Genomic DNA, 13,894 nt, shown 5'->3' on the forward strand with positions numbered 1-13,894 from the left:
GTACCAACCTTCAAACGATACGTGTCAAAATTTGACATCAATCCATTACTTTGTGAGATATTGCGTTTTAGTGTAGCTACTTTTGTTATTTGAAAAAAGAATTTCGTGTGCTGATAAAATATTGCTTTTTGAATGGAAAAAATACAAAAAAAAAGCAAAATCTTGGCTTGATGAAGAGTTTCCGGGGTCTGTATCAAGAAAATCAACCATCATTAATTGGTATGCTAAGTTTAAAGTGGTAAAATGAGCACCGAAGACGGCGAACGCAGTGAACGCCCAAAAGAGGCTGTCAACGACGAAAAAATCGAAAAAGCTCAGAAATTAATTTTGAATGACCGTAAAGTGAAGTTGATTGAGATAGCAGACATTGTGAAGATATCATTTGAACGTGTACATTCCATCATTCACGAAAATTTGTACATGAGAAAGCTGTGTGCAAAATGAGTGCCGCGCCAGCTCACAATCGATCAAAAGAAACAACGTGTTAATGATTCAGAGCAGTGTTTGAAGCTGTTTAAGTGAAATAAACCTGAATTTTTGGGTCTATATTTGACATGGCTCCATCATTTGAGTGGACTGCACACGATGAACCGAATCCAAAGCGAGAAAAAATACAACATTTAGCGGGCAAGTTTATGGCATCAGTATTCTGGAATGCGCAAGGTATAATATTCATTTATTACCTCCAAAAGGGCCAGATCATCAACAGCGATTATTAAATAGCGTTATTGGATCTTTTAAAGGATGAAATCGTTAAAAAATGGCCCCATTTAAAGAAATAGGTGCTGTTTCATCAAGACAATGCGCCGTGTCACAAATCAATGAAAACAATGGCAAAATTGCATGAATTGGGCTTCGAATTGCTTCTGCATCTACCGTATCCGCCAGATCTGGCCCCCAGCGACTTTTTCCTGTTCTCAGATCTCAGAATAATGCTCGCTGGAAGAAATAAAGCGCCAATGAAGAAGTAATCGCCGAAACTGAGGCCTATTTTGAAGCGAAAGACAAATTGTACTACAAAAATGGTATCGAAAAGTTGGAAGATCGCTATAATCGCTGTATCGCCCTCGAAGGGGCAACTATGTTGAATAATAAAAACGAACTTTACCAGAAAAATGTGTTTTAATATGGTAGACCAGGGACTCTTCAATTAGCCTTTTATTTCACAATTGATCGAAAATTAGACTTAGTTCATTCCTGTGGTTGATGCATCACAACCATAGAAAAAAATTACTCGATTTCGAAACAAAATGGCCTGAATCTCCGCAAGTACCATCCGATTGTGATGAAACTTCGCACTGAGGATCACAGTTTCTGAACGGAGAGTTGTGCCAAATTTCATTTCTGTGGTTGTATCACAGCCATAGAAAAAAAATACTCGATTCCGAAATAAAACGGCCTGAATTTCTGCAAGAACTCATCTGATTGTGATGAAACTTTGCACTGAGAATCACAGTCCTTGAACGGAGAGTTGTGTCAAACTACATTTCTGTGGTTGCATTTTAACGATTGTGGGGATAAAAATGACGAATTTAAAGCTACATAAACTGCGTAAACATAAACTAGAGGTTGAGGAATGTGTTCTACATATAATATAAGAAAATAAACATTAGATGACAAAAAATTCCGAAGTGAAAATTCAATCTGGAAATACCTCTTTCGAGGGAAAAATGGCTCGATTTGACAACGTCGCCAAATACATCAAACGCACGTGTATATTGATTGCTGCGCCGACAAACCGACGCTTCCTTATATCCCCATTCGACGCCTTCGCTCTATATTATTTCATATTTCCATTCCATTGGCTTATGAGAAGACCCTTCGACCAATCACGATCCCCTTATAATATTTCATAAAGCCGTTATGATTGGTGGGACATCCCGTAATTTCATAAATCGACGCCATGCACAACGACGGCAGGCGTCGCTTTTGAAATAGACGCCGACCTTGATGCGCGACGTATTTTTAGATGACCTCTTGCACTAGACTTGGTGGTGTGTTTTTTGGTTTTGAAATTGTTTGGGGTCTACTAAAAATACGTGGTGTGGTATGAAAATAAACGGTGTAGATGTTGAGATAATAAAATAAATGATGGAATGTTGCATCTGTTTGTAATAAGAGTTCATATTTTGTGGTAATTCGGGTGAATTAGACAAGGAGAGGATAACGAACTCTGGGAATTATTTCTAGAATGATCGTAGGGAGAATGCTATGATGAAGGAGATGTTTGGTCTTTGTGTTTGATATATTTGCATTGGAGACCACACATGAGATGATGTAGAACAAGAATATCGGTAAAGTCTGCGGTATTCTTCGTAGAATTCGAATAAACCTTGTTTCATTCTTTTTCTTGAGTATTTTACCACCTAAGTAAGTGGTTATGGTCTCCAATGAGGCAAAATTCAATAGTAGCTAGCTCAATTAGGTATATTATACCAATCAATGATGGTTGATTTTCCTGGTGTAGACTCCGGAAACTCTTCATTAAGCCAAGATTTTGCTTCAACTGTATTTCTTCCCTTCAAAAAGGAGTATTTTATCAGCACACGAATTCTTTTTTTTCATCTTTTTTCAAATAACAAAAGTAGTTATACTCACAACGCAATATCTCACAAATTAATGGTCAGACTGCTGTCAAATTTTGACACGTATCGTTTGAAAGTTGGTACTAACTAAAAATCATATGGATTTAATACTAGCACTAGCATCTGTGCTTCAGACCGGGGACTTTCCAATTGGCCTAATATCAATAGGAAAATCAAACATTTTTCAAAAGTACCAACAATGGTTGTTATTCCGTATTCAATAAAATGAAGAGTTTAATAATACTCAATCAGAAGATTTTCATCGTGCTTATAATGTTACCTGGTATAATTGTTCTCAACTACAACATTTCAAATTTTTTTGATATCATAAAAAAAATACCTTGAAATTGTTGATAAACACCCTGAAAATATAATATTGGTTTCAATTTTCCCCAAAAGGTATGCAATGTGCTTTACTGATATAATTTTGTTCAATTTCACTGTCAAAATAATTGGTAGAATAATTCAAAATGTGAATTATAAAGAGTATTTTCATTTCAATATTAAGACACTGAAATATTGTTAAAGTTCATAGATATAAATCTCTATTGAAAAGCAACGAACTAAAGAACCATGCTTTATATGTTTGTAATTTAATGATTGAATTATTAATAGGCATAAGAAAAGTATTTTGGAATGACCGTTCTTCGAATGATATTTCCATGATTAACAATTTTTTTTGTGTTTCATTGATCAATTTAACTTTTTCCATGTCAAATATTCGATTGAATTGATTTCACCACTATCGTTTTTAACTTTGAAGTACTTCTTGAACTTGGTACAAATCAAACGTGGAAACAAACTTGAAATCTCGATGTTGTTAAATAACTCTCTTGGAAATGGAAGAATTCTTCGATTTTCTTCTCCCGTTGGAAATCGTAATAAACGTAAGTAAACGTTGTCAGAACCACTTAACATCCCAGTCGTGCGCTGACCGTCCCCTAGGAATGCACAAAGCCAAAGAAAAATGGAGCGCTTTAGATTCGACAGCGTCCGACGGTCAAAGGAATTGTCCGAGATGGACTTGGATACGATGTTGATATTGCATTTCTCATTCTTTTTAATGCAACAGGAGATTCGGCTGATAGTTTAGGACGAACAGGGTGGTAATACTTCAGTTAGTTCTGAGAAAAATCTTTGCACGATGATGAAAATTGAAAATTTTGCACTTGTAGTTTTGGTTGATTATGAACTACCCTGTATATCTCTGAAACAATATTTAATTTCTATGATCTATAATGAGTATCATATAGACTATAAAAAATACTGAAAAAAACGTTTCACAATGTTTGGAATATCTCGAACAGAAACCAAGATAGAGCGAAATTTAGAAACAGTAATTTTCCAGAAACACCCTGTAGAGATTTGGAACACGTTAAATTAAGGAGGTTCCGTTGCAGTACTATCTGAAGGTCTATTGTGCCCCCCATCAGAGCTATTCTCACTGTAGCTTGATCTACAGCTCGTCTTCCAGCTCCAGAGTTCCAATGATCTCCAGTATCTGGGATGACTTCAAGGAGGCTACTTCCTTACTTCTACAAGTTTCTTGTCCAAAACAGATTTTGCGTTGGCTAGTGATGGCGAGGCATTCCGGCATCAGGTGATCCGGAGTTTCTTCCTCCTCCCCACAGAATCTGAACTTGTCTTTTTCTGCTAGATCCATACTTATGAGGTGTTTCCTAAAGCGACAATGTCCTGTGAGGAATCCAGTGAGGAGGTGTTGTATATTCTTGCTAAGATCCAGATACTTCTTGGATCTTGCAGTGTCAAAGTTTCGAAAAAACTTTTTGGAATGATCCAGAAAGGGCCAGGGCCAATGAAAGGAGTTTGTCCTCATTGTCTGGCAAATACGTTGACCTTATCATTCCTTTTAATTTCCGAGTGGCCAGGAACCCAGACTAAAAAGACCTTGTTATTCTTGCCTATTTCATTGAGTAACTCGCTGTAACTCGAAAACGAAGCAAAATATTTATCTGATTTCTGTATTATTATTTCGAAAAAAGAGATCCCCTAATCTCTTGAAGATACTTTCTCTTAGTCTTATAGTTCTCGAAATGCTTTCAATGAGCATCAAATTTGGGATACTCTGTACTGTCGAATTATTAGAGAATAAACGTGTACTGAATTTGTACGATACACCTTAGAATAATTTGCTTATTTTATCATTGAAAATGATTATTGTTTACTATTTGACCAATCACTTTTTGAACGCTCAATGCCGAACGAAAAAAATTTAGTTTCCAATTATTTTAACAGTGACCTGTCGTTGCCAGAGGGTTAAATTTTTCTACAATTTTTCTACTGCTTACAAAACAAATTTTGTGCCCTATTCCGATTCTATTCTGTTTTATTTGTATTTGTCATTGTATAATGGAAGATACATTTTTATTCACTGAAATTCTTTTGATACCTATTAGTATTTTATATGAATGCCGATGAACATGAGTAGAGCAGATGAAAATCAAATCGAAAAGAACCAAAACCAATTATTATTACTGATGAATTAAATACACGAAACCAGAATGAGTAGGTACATCGGCAGTAAAAGGATTAACAACAGAAACTTGCCCGGTTTTGTGTCCGTTTTCAACGTAGATACATCTCGGTTTCGTCATTGATGACGTCATTTGATACCTAAAGTGAATATACTAAACCTGTTTTTTCTACAGAAACAAAAGTTTGATTGACATTTCCTTTCAAAATCGCCAGTCTTTGTTCCAACAAGCATCTCGATTTCGTCATCGATGACGTCAGTGAATAAACTGTACCTATTTTCTTACAGAAAGAAATGATTAACCTAACCCTTCACAATCGAGAGTCTTTGCTCCAACAAACATCTCGATTTCGTCATCGATGCCGTCATTTCATACCTAAAGTGAATAGACTGTACCTATACTCTCACGGAAAGAAAAGTTCGATTAACCTTCCCCTTCAAAATGGCCAGTTTTTGCCAGTTCCAACCTGCAACTTTCTCCCCGCAGCTGAATATTCTCACCCATCATCTCCGTTGGAAAAGTCCAGCTCTGTCCGAAGGCCCGCTGCCCCTGGGAAAGCAATGCGTGTGTGCATTGCCAAGTGTTTGCTCAAAGATGTTATTGATTTTCAAGTTGTGAGGGCCGCGCGGGGGTGGGGGCAGCGGACTTCATGTCCAGCAGGGCTAGCCGGGCTCCATCAGCGTGCTAAATTGAAATCTTTCAGATGCTGCGAGGAGAACCGGACCTCTAAGGCTTTGTGTCATGTCTATCCCCTCTCCGGATGGACTGGCCTATGCTCCGTCTCACTCTTTCTCTCTCTTTGGACGGTGGTGGAGGAGGTGTTCAGTTCTGATTGTAGATAGAGGGGAAATGAATTAAAATAGTAATTGATTTTGTGGCATCACTTAAAGAGCACCCCTACCAGGTTTTTTCAGGGAAGCTGGAGGAATTCGAGAATAATTGGATGAGGAATGGAGATCGTTGTTTTTCTTGTCTATTGGAGGTTTTGAGCATTTTGAGGAATCTGAATTATGCCATCGTACTGAAAGATATGATAAGTTCCTGTACAATGTATACACTGTGTCCGTAAAGTATGGAACAAATTCATTTTTAGCTAAACAGACCATTTTAAGAAATAATCCTGAAACTCGTCGATTTTTGATTTTAATTTACCGTATTTTATAATAATAATCTACTATACAGGGTGAATTACTTTCGAATCTTTCGAGTAATAACGTCACCGTCATTTTTGTTTTAATGGAACACCCTCATTTTGTCTAGATTTTCCCATTACTCTAGCTGATGTGATTCCAAAAATGTATCACATGTTGATTCCAATTGGTACAGGGTGGACAAAAATACAATAGTTTTGTGTGCTCATAAAGTAACGCGTAACATTCTTTATTAGTTAAATTAACAATATTATCAAAAATACTTATTCTCTAGCGGCATTTGGTTTGAATGTAACACCCTGTAGTTTGTTACATTTTTAGATTAATAAAAATGTATAAAAATAAGAAATAATTTCTTTCATATTCTGTCTGCTAGACCATAAATATCAAACATGTTTGGAACACAGCTCATTTTTATTAATCTAAAAATGTAACAAACTACAGGGTGTTACATTCAAACCAATTGCCGCTAGACAATAAGTATTTTTGATAATATTGTTAATTTAACTAATAAAGAATGTTACGCGTTACTTTATGAGCACAGTATATGGCAAGTAGTGAAAATTCTAGGAATATGTAACCTTTTACAAAATGTATTAGCCTTAGCCTCAACCTTCTTTGCAGGTAACTAGAGGATTATTTTCCTTCAGTTGATCTCATTATGTTGAGAACTCACCAAGATGCTCACTCAAAGAGCATCACCATCAAGTTTTAAGAGAGAAGTTGATGGAATTCGATAATAATTGGGTGAGGACTAGGCAAGTTTTTTTTGTACCTATATGGAAATAAGCATAAAAGGAAATCTGAGTTTTTTCTTTGTCTTGAATATGCTGTTCAATATACAGGATCTTCTAAAAGCTGTATGACAAAATTTGACAGATGCTAGCTGCCCTCATTCTGGCTTCTTTTTTTTCCATGGACGTAGGGCAGATTAGTTTTTGTTTAGAATTTAGAAAAAATATTTATTCGGTAAAGTCAGGATATCTTTGAAATCAATGTATCAATGGTCCTCAACAATAAGCGAGCATTAGAATTGTTGTTTCTGTTTGAAAATGGATAAAAGCAAGTTTCGTGTATTGATGAGGCTCCTTGTTACAAATCGATGAAAACTGTGGTCAGCGAAATACGCTTCCAACTGCTTGGCCACCCTTTCTCCAGATCTGGCACCTAGTAATTAGTGCCTTTTTGTAGATCTAGAAATAATTCCAAATTTAGTTCTAATGGAGGCAAATATGGATCTTTCAACAGAGAAGGTGTTGAAAAGTTACGAGTACACTATTGGAGGTGATTTTGTTGACGAATTCATTCGAATTTCTAAGAAAAAAATAAGTAGTTTCAACAGATTAGTTGCAAAACACAATGTGATACTGAAAACAAAGTAATCGAAGATACAATTTTATTCGAGTCTCAATATATCTGAGATACCAATTTTTCTGTATGTATCTCAGATATTTCCGGTATCCCATACACTTTTCGGCAACTGATTTACTTTTTCGAAGTATAAAATATAGTTCCTTTCAAAAAATATTTGGGATACAGTAATTTTCGAAGTTTTAAGGAAATTTAGAAAGTTACTAAGATACTTTATTCTGATGACTCAAAATGATGTTAAATTTGAAATGTATTGTCGACATTTCGAACTAGGGACAAGTCTTTTTGTAATCTTACTTTTCGGAGAATGAAATGTTGAATGAAAAAAAGTTTCGATTGGTAAAATAATAAAAAGAAAACTGCACTCTCTCACCCAAGAAAAGCTCTTATTAACTTGGTGTTTCAAATAGAAACTTTCATGTAGAATATCTCACTATTACTGAATGTCGACTGACAACAAACTGAATGAAAGATTACGCTAAAATTCCGCATGAGTGAGGTAAAGCAGCTACAAAAAATATTAAACAAAGCATAACCAAAAAGTGTTCTTCATACGATATTATTATCAACTTAAAGATTATCAGAACCGAAATTTCTTCAGTCAATATTTCACCACGATAACCATTGGTCAGCGAATCCGGCTCGAAGGACCAGTCTCCCCCTCTCCTCGCATCTTACATATAAAAATTGCGAAAGGGGAGCGAGAGAAGAGGTGACGTCGGCGTCTTTTTTGGCGTCCGGCCAATGGAGGCGCCTCCGCTTATTACTTCCATAAATCCATCATATTCATAGCTCGCGGGGTCGGACGTATCCTGATTGGCTCACGTGACGCAATGCGGACTCCTTCTCTCCACCCCCATAACCAGCGGCGGCTCTCCTCGGCCCCTTTTCTCTCCAGATATTAATATCGAATTTTTGCGCTCTGAACTTCTCCGCCAAGTGCGCGCGTCGGGGGGGTAGCTGGACACGAAATGGACCCGCGGATGCTGGCAGAAGGAGGGGAGGTGGCCGATCCGATGGATAGCGGAAGAATTTCCGAGATATTGGAAGGGGCAAGTAGGTGGGCAGCATAAATATTTGGGTTTTCCGGCGAGGGGTATTAGGGGGATGAGGATACCCCTTCTCTTTTTCGGACGGGATCATAAGGGGGGTACATGATTGAACTATTGCAAGATTGTTTTTCCGCTTTGTGTTGGCAGGGTGGGAGTAGTAGGTTTGAGGGGGTTGGAGAAATCGTTATCTCAGTTTTTGGGTATATTTAGTTCGTGAGATTGCAACAATGTCATTTTGAAACTATATCAGAAATGTCGATTTTATTGACGTGAGTTCATGATGTTGAAGTTTAATTTCTCATACATCAGTTTTCGTCTGAGCATGACAGAAATTTTACTGAGAAAGTAGATATAAGTCGATATTGGTAACTTTATTGTCATTACTGAAAAACGTTTCGAAAAAGATCTAGGAACTTTCGTAGGAATCTAAATCAACTTGCTGATATATTATTGGTAGAACTCTCAGAGTAATGAACACAGATAGAGGGAGCATATGTCATTTTCAGTAAGCTAATTTTGTCCCAAACATGAACTATCAAATTTGCCCATCAGAGGAGTATTGAGGTGATTTTGATTTGAGAACATGACAAATTGAAACAAAAATTCTCACATGCTGCTTTATTAAATAGATCTTGGATCACACGCCCATTAGAAAATAATGTATTCTGAAGGAATGCTCTTGTAATAACAGTTATGCAATCGGACAACATGGAGAGCTTCATCTTTTCCTTTCTCTACTTTGCTACACTTCTCAATAGCCTTATCAACCACGTCTTTTTCCAACCCCATCTTAGTCAAGTAGGTCCGAATAAGATCATTCTGAATGTTTGCATTCTCGTCAACCAGTTTTTGCAAGACACAGGGCATGTTGTTTGAGAGCATCATCATTTTCATCCATTTGAGCATCTTTTTTCACTTTGGCCACCACTTCTTGGCTGATTGGGCTTTTCTTGTTGCATTCTTCACGAAGTTTTTTAGCAAGTTCGATGAACTCTGGAGTTTTAGCCTAAAAAATTACAGCTATAGCTTATAAGATATCGAGGGTTGGTGAAGTTTTAGACGGTGACCTATTAAAGTTTGAAAGCATGAATTCAATTATAGAACGTACCACTCCCACCAGTAATGATATCAGTGCTTTGGTTAACCAGAAGCCCTAAATTATGTCTTTATGGTTATTATACTCAGAGTAATAAACATAGATAGAAAGAGCATATCTCATTTATTGTAAGCAAATTTTATCCCAGCATGAACTATCAAATTTGACATGAAGCGAGCGGAAATGAAAACATATCAGTGATACGATATTTCATTCAAATAGCGAGTTTTTCCACAAAGAACGCATTTCTTATGTTCCTTACTGAATCAAAATGTCATATTAACTGAAAATATATTCAAATAAATACCTAAATATATCAGAAATTTAGAAAACTAACTTCAAGTGCGCCAAACGACGTGAAACAACCGATGACACTAGGAGAGCAATAGTTGCCAAACCTTGGATTTCAGCAGGTGGATGCAGAAAATAATAAATATTCTGCTTATTATAAATTCGATAATCAGGAAAAATATCGGATTCCAAATATTCAAATTTGCATATTCAATCGGGAATCACTCAAATAAATATATTTCATTCAATAAAATATACATTCATAACGATATAGTACAATTGTGGATTTGAAAATATATTACAATCCGACAACGTAATCTAACCATGTTGGGGACATGTGAAAATTGCGTATACTCCCTCTATTTATGTTCATTACTGTATGATACCTACACATTTCAATCTTAAACGGCTATTTTCTGTCAAAAAACAACGATAAAATGTATTCGAAAATCTGCAGCGTTTTTTTTTCGGCATATTTAAAATTTTGTATAAGTGTATATTGAATTTTTTTCTCATAATGGAATTCAAAGTTTCATCTTATGGAATTTGAAAAAAAATGAAAAGATACGAAATAATTTTTGTTAAAGACGAGAAAAAACTACCAACATCTCCGCCTAGAAATGTCCTTTACCTCTCGAACTGACCCGTCGAATCTCCAGGGCTTAAAAACGTCACCGCCACCTTTCCAAATCCGTAATACGATAATTACATCACGTATGTCCCATCCGAAAAAATACATACGCTTATTGGATGAGTCCATTCTCTTCGGCGGACCGGCTGAGAATATGGTCCGAGCCATTCTAAAACTTTTATCAGAAGCTCCAGAAATCCCTGAAAGTTAGTCCTTTAGTTCGTTTCGCCAGAAGTTCTTCCATCAGACTCGAGAGAAAGGTAAATAAAGGAAGGACTCTTGGGGCGAGGAAGATGCGAGATTTGAGCCAAGAATCCACGGACACACATAATGCCCGCCTGTCTTAAATAATCCAATGTGAGACCGAGACTGCATATCGTGAAGAAATGCCGAATTGCAATTCTTTAGCCACCCTCCCCCTCGTAGTCTGAGTTTCCGGTTTTTCCGAAATAGCGTAAATAGATTCAGTGCATGAAGTTATCCGGGGGACAGTTTGGGAATTAGAAATTCGGAATGAGAAAAGTTTCAGCTTCTCCGCTTGATATTTATGCATTCAGATTTCTTGCGGTAGTTGTGGAAATGACGGTTTTTATAAATGGTGATGTTTTGCTCCAACTAGGGTGAATTGTTACGTTTTGGCTGGAATATTGAAAAAGAGTTGTGCATTTGAAAGAAGGAAAAGACATGGTTGTTCAATAAGTTTTGCTACTAGCCTATTTTTTTTTATTATGTTGGTATACTCTTCATATGGACGTGTGTGATGTTTCATTTCAATTTGGCAATTAATTTTGTTGTTAACAAGTCATTTAGTATTTGCAAAATATTACAATTCCCACTATCTTTTTATTTTTCCTGTAGTGATAAATTGAAACGAAATTTCATAGAAATCGCAATTGTTGGAATGGTTGGTTGCTATAGAAATTTATACACTGTGTCCGTAAAGTATGGAACAAATTCTTTTTTAGCTGAACAGACCATTTTAATAAATAATCCCAAAACACGTCGATTTTTGATTTTAATTTACCGGAATTTAATATAATTATCTGATATACAGGGTGAATTACTTTCGAGTAATGACGTCACCGTCATTTTTTTAGATGGAACACCCCCATTTTGTCTCAATTTTCCGATTACTCTAGCTGAGCTGATTCCAAAAATGTATCACATGTTGATTCCAGTTGGTACAGGGTGGACAAAAATACAATAGTTTTGTGTGTGCTCATAAAGTAACGCGTTACATTCTTTATTAGATAAATTAACAATATTATCAAAAATACTTGTTGTCTAGCGGCAATTGGTTTGAATATAACACCCTGTAGCTTGTTACATTTTCAGATTAATAAAAATGTATAAAATTAAGAAATAATTTCTATCATATTCTGTCTGCTAGACCACAAGTACCAAATATGTTTGGAAACAGCTCATTTTTATTAATCTAAAAATGTAACAAGCTACAGGGTGTTATATTCAAACCAATTGCCGCTAGACAACAAGTATTTTTGATAATATTTTTAATTTAACTAATAAAGAATGTTACACGTTACTTTATGAGCACACAAAACTATTGTATTTTGTCCACCCTGTACCAATTGGAATTGTGATCCATTTTTGGAATCAGCTCAGATAGTTTAATTCGAAAATTGAGACAAAATAGAGGTGTTCCATTTAAAAAACGGTGACATCATTACTCGAAAGTAATTCACCCTGTATATTAGATTATTACTTTAAAATACGGTAAATTAAAATAAAAAATCGACGTGTTTCAGGATCATTTCTTAAAATGGTCTGTTTAGCTAAAATATTTGTTCAAGAGTTGATGCTATATTTTGTTTTTTTTTTATTCAACATAATTTTGTAACTTTGAGGTGATTTTTATATGCCTCTGGCTCTATCTCTGATGAATCTTTCATTTCGTATCTTATTTTCCATTCAAATCTAAAGAATAAGGAATAAAAATCTGATTCATCCCAATTAGTTGTGTCCTGAACATCCAAGTGACAAGTCCAAGGGTATGAATAATACGATATTTACAACATCTGTGCGAAACTGCAAGAGGCAGAGCCTGGGATTAATATTGTGACCATTTCCCAAAACTTCGAAAAACACTCTACACGACAGCCACCAAAGCGCAACCCCAAAGACCTCCCCATGAGTAAGAACAAAACGAAAGATAGAATACGTAGAGTAAATCCTCTGAAGAAAAACCTATTATTTCTGCGGAATTCGAGCTGACCAGCGGTCAGTTCCCCTCTAATGATCCCTTTCTAGTTATTGCTTAATCTCCTGGCTCAGCCTGTAATAACATACGCGAATTGAACATAGAATATGTCATTAAGGGCATTCCCGTTTCATGTTGTCAATGACATATTCCTGTAGTTTATGGCTCTTGTTATAGCAGTCCTGACGTTTAATAAGATTAATTGGTCCATTCGATATAATGGTCGAATTTGAAATATCTCCCATTTTGGAATGAATGTGAGATATTGATGGTCATTAACGATCGATTCTAGTTCTGTGGGAAATGCTGAAATATGGACCGATATTTCGAATGGGAATAGATGTGGAAAATAGTATTTTCTAAAACAAGTTGCAGAATGGGCTCCTATTCCTACACGAACCCAAAATTCGAACACATGAATGTTGGAATTGCCTTCTGCAACGAGTATTAGACGATATTTTCTCTATTTCAGTCAAGTTTTGTGAAATATTGTCGAAATTCAATGAAAAATTCGGATCATATATCCTAGTGACTTTTGTATCCTATCTTGGCAGTTGGTGTGACTGTTACGAGAATTGACAGATTACGGAATTGGAATTTGAATCGTATGTTTCGAGTTTAGAAATAATTTATAATTACGCATTAAATTCGTGAATTATGTTTGACGAAATCGATTTAACACCACCAAAATAAAGATAAATTGCATATAAAGTTGTAAATCATAATTCACGAAAGTAATGTGTAATTGTAAATTCTGTCTAAATTCGAAACATACGATTCATATTCAAATTTCGTAATCTGTCAATTTTCGTAACAGTCACACCAACTGCCAAGATACAATACAAAAGTCACTAGGACATATAATCTGAATTTTTCATTGAATTTCGACAATATTTTGCAAACCTTGACTGAAATAGACAAAATATCGTCTAATACTCGTTTGCAGAAGGCAATAGGTGCCCATTCTGCAACTAGTTTTAGAATATACTATTACGATACTGAAA

The sequence above is a fragment of the Harmonia axyridis genome, chromosome 4 (assembly GCF_914767665.1).
Source record: "Harmonia axyridis chromosome 4, icHarAxyr1.1, whole genome shotgun sequence".
Classification (NCBI taxonomy): Eukaryota; Metazoa; Arthropoda; class Insecta; order Coleoptera; family Coccinellidae; genus Harmonia; species Harmonia axyridis.